The sequence below is a fragment of the Vulpes lagopus genome, chromosome 10, assembly GCF_018345385.1.
Source record: "Vulpes lagopus strain Blue_001 chromosome 10, ASM1834538v1, whole genome shotgun sequence".
NCBI classification, from domain to species: domain Eukaryota; kingdom Metazoa; phylum Chordata; class Mammalia; order Carnivora; family Canidae; genus Vulpes; species Vulpes lagopus.
In genome coordinates, this window is record NC_054833.1 from 80,398,014 (window position 1) to 80,412,061 (window position 14,048).

At 45.2% G+C, this 14,048-nt stretch overlaps 1 long non-coding RNA gene across 1 annotated transcript in view; it reads right to left on the reverse strand.

Moving 5' to 3' along the window:
* Positions 1 to 860: 860 nt before the first annotated feature.
* The window catches only part of LOC121499515, a 50,481-nt gene continuing 37,293 nt past the window's right edge, over positions 861 to 14,048 (reverse strand). The window contains exons 2-3 of the long non-coding RNA XR_005990155.1: positions 2,567 to 2,689; positions 861 to 1,147 (exon numbers count right to left, since the gene is read on the reverse strand). This is a non-coding gene — a long non-coding RNA (uncharacterized LOC121499515). The remainder of the gene's footprint in view (positions 1,148 to 2,566; positions 2,690 to 14,048) is intronic.

Sequence of the window (14,048 nt, forward strand, 5' to 3'; positions counted from 1 at the left end):
CCACTGGGGCTGCCCCCATCACCTTCTTTGCATGCACAGATTTTAAAAATAAATATGTGCCAGAGACAGGGAATCAATGAAAGAGAAGTGAGTTCTCAAGATCCCCCTCCATTTGCTCCACTCCACTGAAAGAGTATAAAGGCCACTTTTTAAAACTTTTGTTAATTAAAGAGTCCTGCTTTAACTAGATACCTAATAGGTCAGGTCCAGTACTCAGCGCATTGTGTATGCCCTCTCCATTGACACAGCAGCCCCAGCCAGGATGCTCACTCTCACCACCTTGCAACTATGAAGACCAGGGAATGGAAGTACTTTGTCCAAGGTCACATAGCTAACAAGTGGCTGAGCAGGATTTGAATACAGATCTGCCTTATTGGAAACGCCATGTTCTTTGAAGCCACAATTCTAAGATTGAATACTTATGTTCATGTTCCCAGCTAAGGCTAAGTTCTTTGGAGAATAGCAACATAAATCAGGAACTGGCTTCTTGTTTGCCTAATTCAAGATCTTTTTTCTCATGGAAAGTAAACAAATGGGAAACGTGTCAGGCCTAGAGCCGGAAAACATGGGCCACTCTGCCCCTAACAACTCCATTTCCTTTTGCACTTTTCTACACCTCTCTGGGCTTCATTTTCCTTATCTGTAACACAGGAACAGTACCAATTTCCCAGAATCACTAGGAAGATTTTAAAAAGGAGATAACAGATGTAAAGATGCTACGCAAACTCTCCAGCACAAGACAAAAGTTAACACTGCTTTAGGGCACTCTGGAAGCCTTATTTGTGTTGTAGAAACATTTCACTAATACATAATATGTCCCCCATGGGGTCAGTGAGTCAAGAACATTTGCTCACCTGGGATCTCCTGGTGATGTCCCCTGCGTGTGAGGTCCCAGAAGTTCACATGCCTGAGTGCTGGACCTATCTGACCTTCCAATGCCAGATGGCAGATGTCAACAGCTTTGTGGTCCTCTGTAAGCACACAGCTGGCAACAAGAGTTTACACGTGGATGGCAGGTACCGGGAAGTACTACAACTTGCCCAGGGACTTCCAGTTACTAATGGTGACAGTCCATGCTATGTAAGTTGTATCTCACTCCTGTGTCTGGGTCTCAGGTTCTTTACAATTCCTGGTTATTCACCACCTGCTACAGAGAAACATATGCTTGTTTGAGATCCAAATTACAAAAGCATAGCACAGGGCACCTGGGTGGCTCAGTCAGTTGGGGGTCCAAATCTTGGTTTGCTGCTAAGGTCATGATCTCAGGGTCATGAAGTAGCCCCACAGCAGACTCCATGCTCAGCAGCAAGTGTGCTTCTCTCCCTCTCCCTTGGCTCTTCCCCCAAGCACCCCCGCCTCCCCACCTCAGCTTGTACACGCACATGAATGTGTGCTCTCTCCCTCTCTCAAATAGATAAATAAATAAATCTTTTTTAAAAATGCATAGTGCATAAAACCTACTCATTCATTCAGTAAACATTTACTGAGAATCTGCCCCTGCCCAGCCTGGTGCTGGGCCATGCAGAGACCAGTGGGCTGGGTGCAGAGCCTGCTTTCCAGGGAATCAGTATGCTGAATCACAGGACCATGGAACAAGGCTCTACTGTCCTAGCCACTTCACCTAAGCAATCTCTAATTCTTACAATAACAACAACCCTGCAAATTGTATGTTTGTCCCAAATTTTATGATGGACAATGAAGGCTCAGAGACACTGATGAATTCATTCAAAGTCACTAAGCCAGGGGCACCAGGGTGATGCAATAGCTTGAGCATCTCCCTCTTGGTTTCGGCTCAGGTCATGATCTCAGAGCAGTGGGATTAGATCCCCTACTCAACATAGAGTCTGCTTGAGATTTTCTCCCTCTCCTTCTGCCTCTCCCCTGACTCATGCACTCTTAATTAATTAATTAATTAAATCTTTTAAAAAACAGTTACTCAGACAATAAGTGGCAAGAATAGGATTAGATTCTAAGTCTATTGGCTGCCAAAACTCAGGCTCTTGAAATGAGTATTCAAGAACACACAGGACTCCTTGAAATGTCCTCCATATAGAATGTCCAGATAGAATGATAAGTGCCACAGCATCCACTAGGCTTAATGACATGGCATTAAGTGACAATTTAATTTATTTCTCCTTTTGACTTCTAGGTTGGTGACTTTATGCAGCCATAGGGTGTCAGGGAAAAATAATCATCTAGTCAAAACTTCTCATTGTACAGATGAGGAAGCTGAGGACAAGAAAGCACATCTTGCCCAAGGTCACAGAGCAACCTAACATTGGAGCTGGAATTTGAGCACACGCACGTCTGCACTAAAGCTCCAGGCCTTCACCATGTTGTGGATACCTAGACTAAGGCCTGGCATTTACCTTCACATTCTTTTTTACCTGGAGAAGATCACCTGCTTGAGGCAGAGACTAATTGTAGTTCATCTTTCCATGTCCTGTGCTTGGAATACAGAGTAATGCCCCTCAGTGAGTGTGTGATCATTGAATGACAAATGAAACAACCATAATTATCCACACAATACAGATCAAGAAACTGAGATTCAAAGAGAGTAGAGTACCTGTCCAAGGTTACCTGGCTCCTCAGTGGCCAAGCCAAGATTCACACCTGGTCCTCCTGGCTCTGGAGGCCATTTCCGGCTGCTGGCAGGAGGACGTCTGTAAGGTACCAGCCCCACAGCGACCTGAAAAGCAGGCACAGCATAAGGACCCTTACCTGAATCCTCTTCATGTTGGAAAAAGCCTTGGGGGTGGAGGTCCTGCAAGAAGACCAGGTACATGGACTCAGCTGGAAGCTGTGACAAGTATACAGGGTAGAAGAAGACCCCTCAGGAGACCCCTGGCAGAGGGGCCTCAAACTCAGATGGCCAAACCAGTCACACATGTTTGGAAACCAGTGAAGAGCCTTGCTGGGGGCCAGGAGAAAGATCCGTTCTGGGGGCTCAGCCAGGCCTGGGGATGAGGCTGCCAGAAGGAGGTCAGGACAGAGGACAGATGTGCACAAGGCCCCGCCAGAGGCCACGCTGGCCCCAGTGAATCAAGTCTCTAACCAGAGCCATAACTCTATTCCAAGCTCAGAGCGTTCCGGTTCCCAGATTAGACCATGGAAAAGTGGTTCCATGTGGGCTCTTCGACTCGGTTCCTCCCTCAGCACCACCCCCCACCCCCCACCTCCAGCCCAGAATCGCAGGGAGGCCATTCCGTGTCAACACGAGGATGTTGCTCTTTATTTTCTTCTCTCGAACACATAAAAATAAGTCTGCCAGACCCAAATATCCATGTGAGCTCTCAAGAAGCTGAGCTTAAACATGTTTGCACGTCGGGACCAAAGCAATCCCACATGTGGCTGCTGAAACAGGGTGTCCTCTACGTGGCAAGCGGCTGCCTTCTTCAATCTCCAGGACGATAATGGAGGGGAGAAGTGAGCACATCTGCACCGCTTCCCATGCTCTTCAGATGGCTCTTCTCTTTCATTTGTCATCCTAATTCTGCAGATGGAAAACCTAAGGCTCAGCGAGATGGGAGTAGTTCAAAGTCGGTCGTTCACTCCACAAATGCGTATCATGTCCACCAATGTGCTCAGTCAGTGAGGATCCTCATAGGGAAAACCCTTTCTTTCCTGCTTTACAAAGGGATTCACTGATGGATTCCCTAGAGTGTTCCATGCAAAGTTTCCCAAAGCACATGAGGTAAAAGACTAATTCTGCGAGGGCTTAATATGCATTTGGGAAATTCTATGCACAAATTAGCCTGGAAATCACTGATTAGACAACACTTGCTTAGGAAATCACTGATTAAAGAAACGGAACAATGCAGGATTCTCTTAAACACAGGGGTTTTCATAGTGTTTAATTGGCTAAAGTGTATTGGAGTCTCCCAGCAGAGTATAAAGTATGCAGTATTTGCCCAAAGTTATGAGCTAGAGTTCTAAGAAAAACTGTTTTGGAAACACTTCCCCAATATATTTGGTTGAATCATATGAAATTGCCAACATACGGCTGTTTTTTATCTACAAAACAGCATTTCCATATGGTTCAATCTAACATATACAATAGGGGTTTTTTTCCAAGTGTTTTGTGACTCCTTTATCCAATTTCATAATGTGATATGGCTAATAGGCCCTGAACTCCTTGAAGGGTTCTTGATGTGTAGCCTTTTATGTGCTCACTGTTAGGGCTGGAAATAGTCCCAGGGTAGGGTAGCAACAGACGACTACCCTCTACCCATATTTGTGCCTGTCCTTCCATACTGTGCAGTCGTCACGTGAAGCAGCTGCCTAACTAGAAACGATGTTTTCAGTCCCCGTCCATCCAGGGGAGTCGGAGGTGGGGGGCAGTGTCCACTGTGAAACGCAAGCACAAGCGATGCATGTCACTGCCAAGCAAAGGCAGCTAAGAGTCAGGTGTGTCTTCTCCATCCTCTCCTTGCCCATCTTCTGCCTAAATACAGGACTCTATGGTCCCAGAGGTTGGCAGATCCACAAGATGGAAGGGAACTCAGCCCCGATTCATCGAAAGCCACCCACCAACTAAGTACACCTACACTGAACTCTCAGGTGAGGGAGAAAGAAACTGATTACCATAAGCCACTGATTGGGAGGCAGTGTTGTCATTGCTGCCGTCATCATAGAATGTATCATCCTAACTGATGTACTAATGTATCCTAACTAATGCAGTAAAGTTGGCAGCAGGTGATGAGAGTGGCCATCTGGGACCCTGAAGTGTCCCTGGTGACAGTGTGGAACCAAAGAGGACAAATGTCAACAAGGCCCACACAACAGAAGTGTCCCCAGTCAGGATGGCCAGACCAGGCTCACATGTGCAGAAGTGCTCTTAGTCGGTGCAGGCTACTATAGCAAAATGCCACGGATGGAGTCACTTATAAACAACAGACATTTATCTCTCCAAAGTTCCAGAGGCTGGGAAGTTCAAGATCAAGGCATCTGGTGAGATTTGGTGTCTGCTGAGAGCCCATTCCTTGATTGATAGGTGGCCTCTTGCTGAGTTCTCACATGGTAGATGAAAGGAGATATCTCTCTGGGGTCTCTTTTAATATGGGCACTGATCCTATTTATGAAGAGCCTGTCTTCATGACCTAATCCTTTCCCAAAGGCCCCACCTCCAAATACCATCACATTGGGGATTAGGTTTCAGCATGTCAGTGGGGGAGAAAAGTATTTAGTGCCCAGCCAAAGGCAATGCAATTTGTAGGAAGTATAAGGTGAATAATGAAAAGCTGGACTGATTAGTAGGGCTATTATTGAAAACACTAATCATTGGTTGAGATCCTGGTGCCTTCCTCCCACTCACACCCCCATGTCCAATCTTCCCTAGAGTCCTGTGGATTCCATGACCTCTGTCTTATGATCCTATCTCCTCCTTACCACTTTTGCCCTAAATACATTACCTCCTTCAGATTTCTCTAAGGCCACTTGCATCACCATGCCCTTGCACCTTCCACTTTTGATCTTCCTTTTCTTCACCAGGACAAGAGAACAGTGCCATAACGCCTCACATAGAGGATGTGCTCCATCTTAATCAGCTTTCTCATTTCCCCACAAATGGAGCAGAGGACACAAAACATGGAGGTGGGAAGCCTGACTTCTAGGCTGACCTCTAGCACAACACACTTAGCACTGACTAGGCACTCCAGACATGCATGCCTGCAGGATGCGTCAATGCTTGTCACGCATGATTCTGTTCTAGTACCTACATGTGGCTTCCTTTCGAGGCATGAGAAGGTCATTGTTACTGGAGAGTGTGTTACATTTTGCTATGTCTGCCATGTAGAGTGAGAGCCAAGCTCTAGAAGGGCAGAAGAGACTCTCTCCCCCACCCCACAAGATCTCCCTAAAAGAAACATCTTTGTCCATCAGAGACGCAGATGGGGTAGCCATGGCCCTGCAGCCAGCCTGTAGCCATATCAGCTAATGGGCCTCTATGAATCAGGCAGGCAAGATCTTACAGTCCTTTCTACTAATCTTTGAAAATAAGACAAAAGGGAAAACATTTACCTCCCCAAAGCACACATCTGCTTTGCAGTTTCTGAGGATGAGCCCACAGAGAGAGAGTAGAGAGATCTCCCTCTCTACAAGAACTCCCTGGAAAAGCCAACAATGTGTAGTGCATTTTCCATGAAAGAAGGGCCAAGTTCCCAGAGATGTCCCGCAGTCACTCTCCTTCAAAGATAATATTGATATCCTCATAACACACCTGTTTTTCCTTTTCTGGGCCTGGGACAAGTCCTGTCTCAGAGGTGGTTCATCTCATCATTGACCTAATGTTATAAAATGACATTGTATCCATTTTAGCCTCAGCGTTCTTAGGGTGCATCACAGTGGCCCCTTTATTCTACCTACAGTCTTCTGCAAAAATAAACTATAGGACAAGGACAGAACAAGAAGTGGTGCTCCTACTCGTACAAAACCTCACCGGACAGGTGGTTGTTGCATATAGCAGGAAGCATCCCCCCTTACCAGGCATTTTCAGGCCTTAGAATTATATCTCAAAGTTCAGAGTAATCATATTTAGATCTTGAACTTCTACCACATAACTCAACAAACTAAATTACACTAATTAATAACCGAAATGTCTCACATTACCAACTGGAGGCCACCCTAAAAGATAGTTATCCACTAGCAATTTATCATGTATGATAGAAACTGCTGTTTGACTACCCAAAAGACATTTCCTTCCCACCTTTTTTTTTTAGATTGTATTTATTTATTTTGGAGGAGGGGGCAGAGAAAGAGGGAGAATCCCAAGCAGACTCCATGCTGAGCTGGGCATGAGGCTCAATCCCACAACCATGAGACCTGGGCCAAAATCAAGAGTTGAATGCTCAACCAGTGGAGCCACCCAGATGCCCTTCCTTCCTATCTTTTTTATGGTGACATCTAGACACACACACACACACACACACACACACACACACACACACCACAGGTTCCCGTTTTCCCAGACTTCCTTGTAACAAGGAGTGGCCATGTGACTTAGTACAAGAAGATGAAATATATGGAGAGATTTGCGGGGGGATTTCTGGGGAAGATGTTCTCTCCTGATAGAGAGATGCTACTTTGGCATCTCTGGCTATCCCTTAGCACCCTGTCTTTGAAAATAGCTATTTTAGGACTAATGGTGAGGTGTCCCTATTTAAATCATGAGCAACAAGCCTAAAGACAAAAGCCAGTGTCCTGGGAAAGAGAAACAGAAGGGTAGAAAGAGGCTGGTTTTGGTTTTTGGATTTCTTGGTGGTTTTTTTTGTTTTGGTTTGTTTTGGTTTGTTTGTTTGTTTTGTGGTTTCATTCTGTTTTATTTGTTTGCCACTGAACCAGCCCAGAACCACCTACTTCTCAAGCAACTGTTTGTCAGGTGTTCTATTATTTGCAATCAAAGTACCTGAACTAATGCTTCACACATTTTCAACCCACAATATAATGTGCTGGGACACTGAGAGGACCACAAGGGGAGTAGATGATTCAGGAGTTAAAAGTGGAAAATAAACCTTCACAAAAACCTGACAGTAATATAAGAGAACATTTAATATTATCAATACAGGGATGCCTGGGGGCTCAGTGGTTGAGCATCTGCCTTTGGCTCAGGGCGTGACCCCACGGTCCTGGGATCGAGTCCCACATCGGGCTCCCCAAGGAGCCTGCTTCTCCCTCTGCCTGTGTCTCTGCCTCTGTGTGTGTGCGTGTGTGTGTGTGTCTTTCATGAGTAAATAAATAAAATCAATATAGCCCCTTGTGAGTGCCTTTTATAGAACAGGAATAATAATATCTGATGTGGGATTATTCTAAGGATTAAACAAGTTAAAACACGCAGAGTAAAGCAAAACTTGCCAGACACATAGCAAGTACTATCTAATAATAGCTATCATGCTAATCAGTAAAAAATGTAACTATCTTTAACAAAGAGTCTGAGTCTAGGTACTGGATTTGGAACCAGAAAACCTGGCTTCTGGAGAGACACTTCTCTTCTTTGATCACATATCAATGTTTGTGGCTATTTTAGGATAAGAAATCTCAGTACAATAGAGTCCCCATGTCAAAGGGTGTTGAAGGTTTGATAAATCATATGAATTTTGAGTTATCACATGTTGCCAATTCAGTAATGAAATAAATGTATCACTGGGAGTCTAAAAAGGCTTTAAAAATACGCTGTAAATAAAATGGAACATTTGGTTGTGCAACAAGGAAGAGCCTGGAAGTTTTTAAGCAATTTCATATGAAATCTATTTTCCTTTCCTAAAACAATAGCTGGACAATAACAGCATGAGCAGCAAAGTAATGTAGAGGAAGATGGACAGGGCACTGGAGTGCCTGAGTGGGTCCCACCACTAACCTACTGATGTGCCTCTAGCTAAGTCCTTTCCCATCCCTGCGCCTCAGTTTTCTCATTTATAAATTGAGGGAAAGAGCTTGGAGCTAATATAGGACACAACGGCCCCTCTCCTGCTCTACTCCTCAGCTGTGAGACCAGAAATGGGTGACTTACTTTCTCTAAGCCCCATCTCTAAATGAGTATGAAAAACAGAGCAATTTCACAAGCAATCTGTGAAGGTCAAATGTCAGAACATTGAAAAAATTCCTGGCACAAGGTAGATGCTTAATAAATGTTGATTGGAGCATGATACATTGTCTATCCCAGACCCAATATTCTAGAGTTCTCTGTAAAGTGTGGCCCAAAGATGCAAAGAAATAAAAGAGAGGATGTATTCTTTGTCCCACGAAACCATGCCCCAGCTGGGATGGCATGGGCCCTGCCAGGAGGCCAGGGTTCCCTTATGAAATGTGAAAAGGCCCTTGGCCAACCTTTGGCATAAAGGACATTTATTAGATCCAGGAGACAGAGAGAGTCCATAAGGACCTCTGGGTTCTGGTATGAGGAATGTTGGGCAGTAAACATGGGGAATGTCAGAGCTCTGAGAAAAAGACTTCTACAGGACGTCTTCAGTGCCCAAGTATCCATCACCAGAATTCCCACAGTTATGAGGTCAAGTAGGGAATCAAAGACTGGACATGAAAACATTCACTAGGAGCACCCTGGTGGTGCAGTCAGGTTAAACGTCTAACTCTTGGTTTCAGCTCAGGTTGTGATTTCAGGTCGTGAGATCGAGCCCTGTGTGGGGCTCCATATGGAGTCTGCTTAAGATTCTCTCTCCCTCTCCCCCACCCCACTCTCTCTGAAAAAAATAAATCTTGAAAAAAAAAAAGAAAAAGAAAACATTCACTAATGTATTCCCCACCTATAAAAGTACTCTCATTCATAGGGCACCACACACACTGACACTAACAATTATGGCTCACAGTGACATTTCTGGGATGGGCAGAATGATTCTCCTTTATGGTCAAATGTGCCACATCTAATAATGTGAAGAATATGCAATGCAAATGGCCTTCAAAGTAATATTGAAATTTACAAAAGATGTCAGACATCATGAAGTCAGTGAAAGTAATGCTAAGGAATCACAAGCAAAGTCAGTGATAGATGATAATCTGGCAGTCCAGTTAGCCATCGAAGACAAGGATGATGATACAACAGGTGTCTCGAAGGAAAGTGTTTCCAACATGAGTGAAGCTAAGGAAAAAAATTAATGAGTCTTTTATTGTACTTACACAAATTGTCCTCTTGAACACATTGCAAAAGTCAAAAGTAAACAACACATTTTGTGCTAGCATACAATGTTATCGAGAAAACGGTACCAAAGAAACCAATATTGGATTCATTCTTTTTTTTTTAATTTTTCTTTTTTTTTAAATTTATTTATAATAGTCACAGAGAGAGAGAGAGGCAGAGACACAGGCGGAGAGAGAAGCAGGCTCCATGCACCGGGAGCCTGATATGGGATTCGATCCCGGGTCTCCAGGATTGCGCCCTGGGCCAAAGGCAGGCGCCAAACCGCTGCGCCACCCAGGGATCCCTTGGATTCATTCTTGATTCACTGTAAGCCACTTGCATGTAATTGCAATGCGATCTGAATTTTGTTAAATGTAAAACGAAATAAACATGATAATTCTTGTTAATTTTTTAAAATAATTTCCAACTAAACCTTTGCCCTTTTTTACCCTTCACCATGAAAGCATAATCCTTATTTTTAAGCTGACTCATTTTAAGTGACTAATTTCAAACACGAGGACCTCTTTTATATGGTCAAACAATAACCAACTCTACACTGAATCCAGCCCTTGCTGGGCTCCAGGCTCTCAGGATCAGGGGATGAGCACATCAGACAGAGGAAACAGCTTGTACCATGGCCTTGGGACAGGAAAGGCTTCGATGCACTGGTAGAGAGGAGGAAATGAGCAAAAGGAAGAGTGGGACAATACTAGTGACAGGGGTCAGCAGGGGCCAGCTCAGGCAGGGCCTGTCATCCATGTTAGGGAGTTAGAATAAAAATTCGAAGTGTACTGGGAAGTGACAAAAGAGTATGTGACAAAGATGCTCTGCCTGGAGCATTTGGTGGATAGCGGTGCCCCTCCAGAAGACCCGGCAGCAGGAGCAGCAGAACTGGAAGGAGGTGAGCTCATCATGGGAGGGACAGTTTGAGCTGCCTGCAGCCTGGCAAGTGGACATGCGCAGAAGGCATTAGATAGAGCGATCTGAAGGTGGTCAGAGAGTTGTGACCTTCAAGCATGACAAGGACTTGGGAATCATTAGTTCAGAGGATATGGCTGAAACCATGCTCACAAGCACAACCCCCCCCACACACACACACAATGAGAACATGTAAATGAGAAGGGAAACTCACGAGCATAAAGTCCTGGAGGAGCTAAGAAAGGCAGCAGCCTCCCCAGATGACTCAACCTGTATACTGTTACCAGATCTCTAAGCAAAAATGGGAGAGGACCATCCGTGGAAATGAGAAATCCAAGGGGACACTTTTATGGCAATGGAATATTAGGTCTGCGCCCTCTCCATGTCAAAAGGTTAATGTTATTAATCAGCTTGGCTTGTTTACCTGTTGCCAACTCAGTAAGGAAATAAAAGCACTGACTTGATCTGTAAGGAAAAACTTGGTCAAAACAACCTTTTCTCTTTGTAAACAAAGGAAAGTTCTCTGATTGTGCAACTGAGTACACAGCCAGCCAACGTTAAATAATCTCACATGAAACCACCACCACCACCACCACCACCCACTTTGCACTAAAATAACACATCAAATGTGAGGTGCCAGAGTTGAGTAAGAAGAAAAATGAAACAGGTGTCAGGAAGCCCAGGACCTAATTATTGCTCTGCCATTGACAGATGTTGAGACCTGAGATTAGCCATTTCTCTCAATACCTCAGTTTTGTCATTTGCAAAATTAGAGGAAAAAAAAATGGGTTTGATTATGTCTTAAGTCTCTGAATGGTGTTAAGATCATGCAATTCTATAAACAGGCAGGCTAGTGGGCACCTAAGTCTCAGTGGACTTCTGTAATGTTCCAGACCCAGCTGTACCTTGTCTCCTATTAAATGAGACACACAACATCCCTATGAGGGCATTCTCAGCGTCAGTTTAGCGATGGGAAGACTTTAGGCCAAAAAAGGCCAGTGTTATAGTGGAAAGAAGTTGGGCTTTGGTGTCAGATAAAGTTGGGTTTCAATAGATTTTAATATTTGTTGTGCCAGTCATCAATGCACTGCCTCTCAGCCTCGCATTCCCCGTCATTGCCTGGCTCGGTGGTGGTGGAGCTGGACTCTGTGAACATTTGTCCTCCGACCACGGAGAAATGTTAGACTTCGTCGGTAGAGGGCGCTAGAGAGACACACAGAAAGAAGAGTCTCGTCCTGGTTGCATCCCCTTGCTTGCTTCTTGCTCCTGCGGTGAAGAGCAACCAGGGTGGAAAGAACACCCAGTCCCAATAGGGCGCACACCTCAGCAGGTTTCCCTGGCACCCCAAAAGGCAGTGCTTCAGCAAATAGCGACATTGCGAACAGCTACCAGGGGTTTTAGTCACACACCAGAAGTCAGATCGCAGGAGAGTGTCACCTGCACCCCAGGGGCTGGTTTCATTTGAGATGCCTCAGCAAACCTCTGCACCCTCCAGGGGACTGCAACCAAGCCCTCTCCAGAGAGGTCTGAATCCCAGCCATGGGGACCAGGGTCCCATCCCAAATCTGTTCCTTCCTTGCATACTGAAAGATAAAATCCTTTTTTCCACATACTCAACACTTCTGACACCAAGCATGTGGGGCTTTTCTCACACCAATCAGTTCTCCAGCTAGACTGCCTGTGACTTCAGATGCCAGTGCTAAGTCCCAAGTTATCACCCATACTTCTGATTAACTGGCTATAAATTGGGGACTCCCACAACCCCTTCTGCACATTTGATCATGGGCTATAAGGGCTCCCAGAGCTCAGGGAACCCTTACTTGTATTTACGGGTTTATTATAAAATATATCATGAGGGATCAGATGAACAGCCAGATGAATAGGTGTATGGGGTGAGGTCTGGAATAGTCCCGAGCCCAAGATCTTTTGTCCCCGTGGAGTCAGGGTATGCCACCCTCTTGGCATGTGGATGTGTTCAGCAACCAGGAAGTTCTCCCAACCCCATAGTTTAGGGATTTTTAGGGAGGCTTCATTACGTAGATAACACTTCAACTCTCCCAGGAGGATGAGGTAGGACTGAAAACTCCAAGCTTCTAATCATGCTTGGTCCTTTTGGTGACAAGACCGCATGCAGGAGCCCACCAAGAACTGCATCATTACAAAAAAAACACACTCCTATCACCCAGAAAATTCCAAGGGGTTTAGTACCTGTATGTCAGCAGCTCCTATACCTCCATTTCTTAGGAAATTACAAGGGTTTTAGGAGTTTGGTGTCAGGATCTGGGGGCAGAGAGTAATATATATATTTCTTATTATTGCATAGGTACCCTGCATCAAGCCTAGAGGTCAAGATTGCTCCATAAACCCTCCGTTTTGGCATTCGTTAGTGTTATCCTTACCCCTTGGTAGTTAATATTTCTCGTTGCTATACAATTCTTCATATAAGACGTTCTCTACTCAAATTGCTGTGCGCTTCCATCTTCTGACTGGACTCTGACTGATATGCTTTGAGAAAGTTACTCAACCTCTCTGAGTTCAATTCTGTCTTAATGTAAAACGGAAATAATAATAACACTTCTCGCTAGATTGTAAAGAAAAATTAGAGCTGCTATAATGTACACAACTTAAAAGGTATTAGTACAAGTGCTCAATAATTGAAGCTTTCATTATTTTTTTTCATTAGTTTATCCAAGGTCTGGATAAATTATGCACAGTAGGCATAACGGAGGTGCTGGTGCCCTCCCACTCCTACCAGATGCAGCCAATGGGTAAGCGTTGCATTGTTGCTAGAGCCCGCCCACCCCAGATGCAAGGTTCCTCCAGTGAGTGACTTGGGTCTGGAACCACTACATAAGCCTGACCTGTCTGAAACCTTGCCCACACGTCCTAAGTCCCCTTCATTTTCCCAGGTGACAGAACTGAGTCACATCTAGAGGCTCCCGGTGCCTACACTACTGCTCCTCGCTCCCCTGTATCCTTCACAGGCTTTTCCCAATGAGTCTCTTGACCTTGGTGTCCTCTTCTCAAAGGATCTGAACTAACACTTCCTCTTGGCTGGAGATGTGTTCACAGATGGTCAGCAAGTAAGACTCCTGTTCTTCACCTCCTGCTGCAAAGGAGCAACCTGGGAGGACCAGCACTTGTATAAGGGAGCCTCAACTACCCTGTTCTACTCTCTCTGACCTCACCTCGATCTCTGCTTCTGTCATGCTGACCACTCCCCATCCCTAATATGAACACACATGCACACACATGCATGCACACACACATGAGGGCACACACCACCACCTCCTTCCCAGCCTCCAACCCAACTCCACTTCCTGCCACTGAACTCATCATCCTCCCTTACCTCTGGCCACAGGCTGGGCATGGCCCCTGAGTACTATCCCCCAAGCCTCTGCCACAGTAAACTGCTTGAGGACTCCTCCACTTTGGGCAGGACCACACATCCATAACACAGTGTCCATCGAGCTTCCTTCCCTCCAGGCAGAGCCAGAATGGGCCC